We start from the raw sequence: 8252 nt of genomic DNA, 5'->3' as shown, positions 1-8252 counted from the left end.
AACGGCAGCGGGTGGCTAACCAACAGCAGCAACGGCGTCGAGTCAGGAGAACAGTTGGAGAGTGAGGTTAGTTAAACACACTCAGACACAAAAACAACGGGATGGCAGCGGGAGTTAGGATGATCAAAGCGAAGGCAAGTGTCTTTGCTCTCACTTGAATGTGAGTACACGGCCCAAAGTTCCGTAAAAACATTGAAAAATACTTAAAAACAGGTAGCGGAGAGCAGCGGCTGCAAAAACGCGCCAGCGTCCACTCAGTGCATGTGCACCAGGCGATGAGCCCGATCTATGGACTTTGGATATTAATCAAAATTTTCTAGGTTTATATTTACATCAATTTTAATTTTTTTAAGTTTGACATCTTTCTCTTTTTGTCTTTGTATTGCAAGGCTTTGTTTTGAAAAAATATCTGATTATTACATTTCATGGAGATTCTACCTACATGTTGGCTCAATTATGGTTTGGACGTCCAGATATAATTTGCAGTATGGATGTCAGGTGAGATCATGGTTTCCCGCAAACAGAACAGTGGTGGCTTCATTATGCCTGCCTATAATTTTGATCCTATTATAACCCAGTGTTTTCACATCATGCTGGTGTGCCTAACACACTTTTTGGCTTTGCTATAACACTCGCTGATAGCAATGAGCCAATGATTTTGCCATATGGAGCAATATACTATCTCTATTTTGATGTTTTATAAAAGTGAATTTCAGAATCTTGTCTCTAAGCCTGGTTAAATATAATTTTTGACTTGAGTTTGTGACAGTGTTCATTTTGGGATTTTAATAATTGATTCAAATATGTAGTAGTTATTTTCAGGGGTGAAATTGTTATACAACATAAAACTGTAAATAAAAAAAAATGCTAATCCAAAATTGGATTTATATGTTCCATATGAGCTAATAAGTGAGAGAGGATTCATTTAAAGTGTTTCCGTTTCCTGGCATAGCTAGCTGGTTGTTATAGTCTGCAAATTCTTTTATCGATTTTCACTCCTACAATATGATAAAATATTTATATGTGTTCCCCTCCACCAAGCATGGTGATGGCAACATTATGCTTGTCAAGTTTGTTTTAAGGTTTCTAACCCACATGCAGAACACACGGACTCAGGGAAAAAGTTCAACAGTTTATTGTTTGACACAATGAGAATAAAGCACTGATTCTGGGGGTTATCAGGTCCAGGACTGGTCACGACTGGTTTCTCTGCAGAGGGGGACAGAATGGTTAGCAGATGTCCAGGTATCTTTGCTGGTAGAATGAGTGTAGGTCTGTACCTGTTCTGAGGTTTGAGCAGAGCGGCAGAGGGGGGGAACCAGGAGGGTCCAGAGGCTGTCGGCAGGCAGAGGGCAAGGCAGAGGCAGAGCTTGGTTTGTGATCTTGCAGATTCGGATCTGTGTTTCTCTTTCAGTTTCTTCTGAGAGCGGGCAGGCAGGTATCTGACAGATTTGACTTCCAGAGTTCTTCAGAGATCAGAAAGGCTGGTTTCAGACTGAGAAACTCTTCTAGAGTTTCAGGGTTCAGACAGGTTCTTCCTGGGAAGCAGAGAAGACAAAAACAGGTTAGGTTCAGGTTCAGGTTATCAGGGAGTCAGAGATTCAGACAGGCAGGTTGGCTCAGGCTTGCTAACCATAACTGGCAAACACTCTGGCGCTGTAGTGTTGCTCTGCCTCTCCTTAAATGCTGGTCTCCTGATGAGCAAACGAGCCGCAGGTGTGAAGTCAGCTCCAGCTCCAGGAGACCTAGAACGCCCTCTGTAGGAGAAAGGTGGACAGACCTCCAGATCCCAACAATGCTGAGGTCGTTTTTCATGGCTTCAACAATTAGTAGCTTTAGTGACATTACTTTTACCAACTCATATAACCTTAAGATTTCAGGCCAATGGATAAAGTCTTAGCAGAAATAAAGTATCAAACCCCTCTACAAATCCCAATACTGCGGGATCTAACATAAGACAGAACTTGACCATTTAAGGCTTTATAAGTGAGAAGGACAAATTTTAATTCTATTCTAGATTTATTAAAAGGAAGCCAATGAAGAGAAGTTAGGATAGGAGAGAAATTATGTCTCTTTATCATTTTGATCAGAACTTGCAGCATTTTGGATCACCTGAAGGCTTTTAACTACTGCTTTGGACTTCCTGATAGTAAAGAATTACAATAGTCCAGCATTGAAGTAACAAATGCCTTGACTAGTTTCTCAGCATCACCCATGGACAGGATATTTCTAATATTCCGGAGATAAATGAAGGATATTCTAGAAATCTCTTTGATATGGGATTTAAATGACAGGTCCCCAAAAATAACACCAAGATTTTTTAGTTTATTATCTGAGATTAACTTAATTCCATCCAAACGAAGGGACTGTCTAATCAGCTTCTTTTTGAAGATTAGTTTTCTGGTTCAAAGACAATAACTTCTGTTTTGTCTGCATTTTGAAGTAGAAAGTTAGGAGTCATCCAGATTTAAAGGGTTAATTTCATCTGGATTTATATTGTAGATGGATAAAGCTGAGTATCATCAGAATGACAGTGGAAATTAATCCCATGCTGTCTAATAATTTGGCAGATTATGAGCATATATATTGTAAAGAGAATTGGTCCTAGCACTGATCCTGGTGGTACTCCACAGGTAACCCTGGAGCATGAGGAAGAGTTTTCATTAACATGAAGAAACTGAAATCTTTTAGATAAATAACATTAAACCTGTCTAATGCAGGCCTCCAATTTCTACAAAATATATTTTTTTCTAAAATAATATTATGATCAGCTGTATCAAATGCAGCACTGAGATGTGAACAAGTACAGATCCATTTTTTGAGGCCATTAAAATATCATTAGTGACTTTCACCAGAGCTGTTTCAGTGCTATGATGAGCTCTAAAGCCAGACTAAAACTCTATAATTCACCAATTCGTCTGGGTTAAGAGACAGTTTCGTAAAGCTACAATGTGTAATTTTCTGCAACAGGAACTGCTGCCTCACACTGCCTCCTCCGTCCAACAATACAGACGCCTTTATTGTAAAAAGAAAATGGGTTAAGAACAGTTGTTTTACCTATTTTGTTAAGTGATGTTGAGATTTATTTACATTAGATCACGCTTTTTAAAAAGCTGTTTTAATTTAGCCCTAGACAGACTGTTTTGTAGCCCATCTCCAGCACAGACATGGTTTAGCTGCTTCTCTCATCCCGCTGCGCTACTCACTCCAGCCGCACGCTCCTCTGATCCCCAGTAGTCCTCTGTCCATCTGAACAAAGCCAATCGAGTCTAAGATGGCATTAAAGGCTCCATTTAATTTATCACTTTCAATGTCAGCATGGATTATCAAATCCCCCACTATAATGACCTTGTCAGTATTTAACACCAAATCATATAGGGGCTCTGATAACTCAGCTAGAAATGCAGAGTAAGGACCTGGTGGACGATATAAAGTTACAAAAACAAGAGGTTTTGTGGCTACTCACTTGTGAAAATGTAAATAACTCAAGGGAGTTGTCTCATTTATGCTCACATAATCCTCTTGCTGCAGCCAAGTTTCTGTAAGGCAACATAACTCCATTTAATTATCTAATTTTAAACCACCCACACTTAATTGTTTTAACTTTTTGGGATACTTTTAATTATAATTAGATCATGATTTACTGCTTATTTATTTGATTTTGGTCATGGGCAATACACTGTCTGGATGGAGTAAACAGTGGATAATGTCTCGATTTGGTGTTGGATTGAGGACCCAAAAGCAGAGGCAAGTTGGCAGAGGTGAATTTTGGTGGGTTTAATGAGGTTTACAGGTATGGAGGCAGAAATCAAAGATCCAACAAAATAACAACGAACCAGAACCAAGGAGACATCAGGGGAAACCAAACTCTAGGAGCCAGGGAAAGACGAGGTAAGCAGACAGACGTTAGACGAGGATCCAGCAAACAGGAACTGACGAGGGAGGGCTTTTAAAGGGGACAGAGACAAAGAGAGGGCTAACGAGAGGATTGAAAACAGGTGAGGACAGAGCAGAAAACAGAGCTAGGGAAAGAGGACACAACAGGGCAGCAGAGGACAACAAATGGAAAACCTGGAAGACAGGAACTAACAAGACAATGATAATTAAACACTAAAACAAGAAGCAAAGTAAAGCTGAATACTGTAAATAAACATAACAAAACCAAGACTGTGACAGACAATGTAGAGAAGCTGCATTGAGGTTAAAATACAACTCTTCTTCCTCGTCTGGACCCTGCTGTCAGGGTTTTGGAGGCCAAATACATTTTGCTAGGATTAAAATCATGTAAAAAAAAAATCATCTATATATTATATATGATAGGACATAAGTCTATTATTAACTGATTTATTTGTTTGTAGATTTAACTGGGATAAAGACTGGCCTAAACAAATGTTTAAATGCATAAAGTTGACATCATAGTAGACCTCATATGGATCAAAAAAAGTTGGGGAGTGAAGAAAACATCACTTGGAAAAAAATTAACAGATGGATTCATTAAAGGGGCTCTTAAACCCAAGAGGTGAATCAGAAGACATACAGAGGAGGAAAACCATAAAGATGAGGAATACTGAGGCTAAAACAGATGTAAAAAGTTTCTTTGGACTTTAAAGAATGGGCCAAAACAGACTTCCTTAGAGGTTGCATGGGATGGTGATGAATCAGACCAAACCCTTCCATTATCGGTAGCTCATCTTTAATAGACAGCAACAAGGACTAAATATTCCTCTTAGTTTTTAATTATTGTTGGAGTTTTTTTCTTTCCAGGGTACTTCTCCAGAGATATTACACTCCTCAGCTTCTGTTTCTAATTCGAACCTGGCTAGTGTAGTGCAAAATAAGGCCCCACAACTAATTTCAGTGTAGCTTACTTTGCGCACAGTTCAGTCTGCTTTGAAGGCAGCAGAGACATGATAAGAAGCTTCAAGAGTCAGTGCCAGAGCGATCCATCCCATCCAAGCAGCCTGGTGTATTGAAACACAAGATGCCTGAAAAATCTGCACAAAAAAACCCAAATCTGTCTTCACTGGTGGTACCGCAAGTAGATCTTCTACTTAGTTTCTATCAAATTCATTGCATTTTGGTCACTCTTACTGCTTTTATCCTTTTTATTACTTTTTACTTCCTCTTTTCTGCTAGTACATCTTTATCTTCTCTGTTTCTTTCCTTTCACTTTAATTTTGTGCTACACTCCTGTTTTAATTCTTGCTTGAAAGTAATAACTGAAGACACTTGAGCTTGCTCCAGGAGGTTTATGGAGCAAGCCTTCTCATTTTTAATTTGCTTTTGTTTATCTGTTGTTTGGTACCTTCAGCTTTTGCACAGACTTAATGCTTCAGCTCAGACAGGAGCATTTAAAGTCATGGAGTCTGAAATTTTGGAGACAGAAAGCACCCATGGTGATTTCATTCTGTCAAGACGACGTTTGTATGGGTTCTCTAGTTTCAATCTGTTTTTGTGGGGGTGTTTGTGTAAGCCTCTATCAATGTGGTGCTTGTGTTATTTAAATAGCTTTGCACACTCTGAGGCCACAGCAGGGTCAGGGATTTTGCTGACAGAAGAAGTTTACCCAGTTAAAAACAAATATGAAAATGGTTATTTATTTTCATATGCATCCAATTTCAGCACTGCTTTTGTGGGTAGAATCTGAATAAATGGTGGATATTCAAAAGAAAAGTGCATGACAAAACAATTTGGTTTCTTTTGACCCATTTATGTGATGCAGGCTGGAGAAACCACATTTAGCAAGAGAGAGCAGGAAGAGTGGGACATATACCTCAGCTAACTGGCTCCAGAGGCAGGGGAGAAAATAACCCGGAATTGTCCAGTACTGCATGCTCAACAAACTGATCTTCCAGCTGTGGTGTGCAGAAATGCATCTTTCTGTGCGTTAAGCTCCCATTCTGTGCTTTACGCTCCACACTTATGGTTCGCTATTAGCAGTATGGCTCTTCCTGATCTCGCTACTTCATAAACTATATGTGGCAGATCATCCTCTGCCAAGCATAAAAAAATCCCTTCTATCTAACTATCAAGATTTTATTTATTCCAGCTCACAAGAGGTGATGCTAAACCTTCTTTAATTTCTACCAAAAGGAATCCCTACATTATATCCAAAGAAAATATTTCATCAATATTTCTGGATAAAGACCCAAGTGAACAAGTACATAGAGCTTTTATATATTTCATTCTCATAGTTCTTGTTTCTATCTATTTAGATATAATGTAAATATATTCTTGTATTGTGATTAAACCATGCTCTATGTTTCCGCTGAATATGTCAACATTTTATTTAGCATATTCATTCAGTTTAGGTCTGGATTGCCATTGCATTACAAGGCAATCATGTAGGTTATCTCTGTATTTTTTTTACATATCAAATCCCTGTGAATGTAAATCTACTTTGAGCCCTGAGCAGTGGTAACGAAGGGGAACACAGAAGAAATAAAGCCAAAATTGCCAAGGTAGAAAGAAGAATGTTTTTTTTCTTTGGCTTTTTTGGAAAAACTGTTTTATTGATATGTGTGTATTGCATCATTCTTAGTAGATCAGGAAGGGTTTGCTTTATGGAAACCTTGTATGTCTACTGTAAATCCATTCCAGTATTGTTAATTTAGTTACTGTAGCTCGTCTGTCTGCTATATTAACCAACATGATGTGTGCCCAGAACTAACTTTTTTGACTACATAAAACTGACTAAAACTAGACTAAAACCTTTTTAAGTTTTAGTCAACTAAAGCTGACAAAACTATCACATATCGTAATGACTAAAATGTGACTAAAACTAATAACAGTTTTTGTCCTGAAGACTAAGACTCAATCTAAGATGGCTTATAAAAACAACACTGATAGGTACAATATTTATTGTTATATTTAAGGATTCTATGCAAAACTTGCAACTAAACATATATTCACAAAGATAAGGTAATTAAGGTAATATATTACCTTATAAATAAAACAAATTTACACAGGCACTCCCTTTTCATTAACTATCTCGTTTCTATGGGGTTGCTGCCAGCCAAATCTGAAGACAAAAAAAGATTTTGATCTCACAATGGAGAAATTCACTTGTGACATCAGCTCTAATAAACAACATGGGGTACAAAAGAAGGAAAAGGTGCCTCAAAGAAGTAACTCTACAAAGTCAGTCTAAAACAAACATATTTCTTCATGTACAGTGGTCTTCACAACAGCATGGTAGAGCATATATTCTGTCTGTTACTTGGACATCACCTTTTCTCCTTTCTCATTTTTTGACATGACAAAACCAATCTGTTTCTTTGCATTGGATTTAAAAGCCACAAGACCATTCATGATATCTGTATCACTATCCTCTGTATCCATGCTGTGTTTGCCGATCTTGCCTCTGTCAGCCATGCAGTGTGGGCTTTATGCACTCCCATTGGTTTGAAAGAGGCCAATGCCACAAAGGATCAGGATAGTGTACTATGCGCTACTAGAGCAAGCCAAAAAGAAAAAAATTTTTACCTTAAAACACATTTGCCAAACCACAACTACACCGTGACAATTTTCTTATATTGTGACACTTCTATTCCAAAATGGTCCAATTTAGGGAGTCAAAGAGTGATGGTTTTAGAGAGGTATATTTCAAGTTATTCTATATATCATGATATGAACTTAAACATCGAAGAAGTCCTCAGAACTTCTACACTGCAAAAAATATAAATCTCAATAAGTTATTTTTTCTTAAAATAAGTGTGCTTTTCCTTGATTTGAGGAGATAAGTAAGACACTTTGCCAATGGAACAAGACAATTTCCTTTTAAAATAAGAAAAAAATATTTTATCGTCTTATTTCAAGTAAATATTATCTAACTATCTTATTTTAAGAGTGAAAATACTCATTCCATTGGCAAATCATCTTATTTACCTGCTCAAATTAAGGCTAAATATACTTAATTTAAGCCATTTTTTACTTATTTCTGGATTGTTTTTGCAGTGTAATTGTGCTATGAATTCCTAATTCTAGAGGTCACGGATTAGCAGACCACGGTCCGGATGCGGACCAACCTGCTGGCTAATCTGGACCCAACCTGATTAAAAACATTTATAAATTATGTGTCCGTTTAATAAACCCAAAGAGAAGTAGGAAATTGGTTTATTTCCAGAAATGGCATATGATTTACTAGGAACCACATTAAGCACAGCCAGTGATATAAAACTAGCTACTTACCACCAGAGTTGCCTTCAGTGCTGGTCGTAACTTTAGCTTCTGTCCGGAAGCATCAACAAACA

At 37.7% G+C, this 8252-nt stretch overlaps 1 long non-coding RNA gene across 1 annotated transcript; it reads right to left on the bottom strand.

The window, feature by feature from the left end:
- Positions 1–1119: 1119 nt before the first annotated feature.
- Positions 1120–1664, bottom strand: LOC119790283. The gene is made up of 2 exons (XR_005281706.1): positions 1281–1664; positions 1120–1209 (listed from the first exon to the last, which is right to left on the bottom strand). It is a non-coding gene; the product is annotated as an uncharacterized LOC119790283 (long non-coding RNA).
- Between the last annotated feature and the right edge of the window lie 6588 nt (positions 1665–8252).

This window comes from Cyprinodon tularosa, unplaced genomic scaffold, assembly GCF_016077235.1.
Source record: "Cyprinodon tularosa strain WSP-4 unplaced genomic scaffold, ASM1607723v1 ctg36, whole genome shotgun sequence".
Lineage (NCBI taxonomy): Eukaryota > Metazoa > Chordata > Actinopteri > Cyprinodontiformes > Cyprinodontidae > Cyprinodon > Cyprinodon tularosa.
Note: the sequence above shows the minus strand (reverse complement) of the source record. Positions and strands in the feature narration are given on the sequence as shown.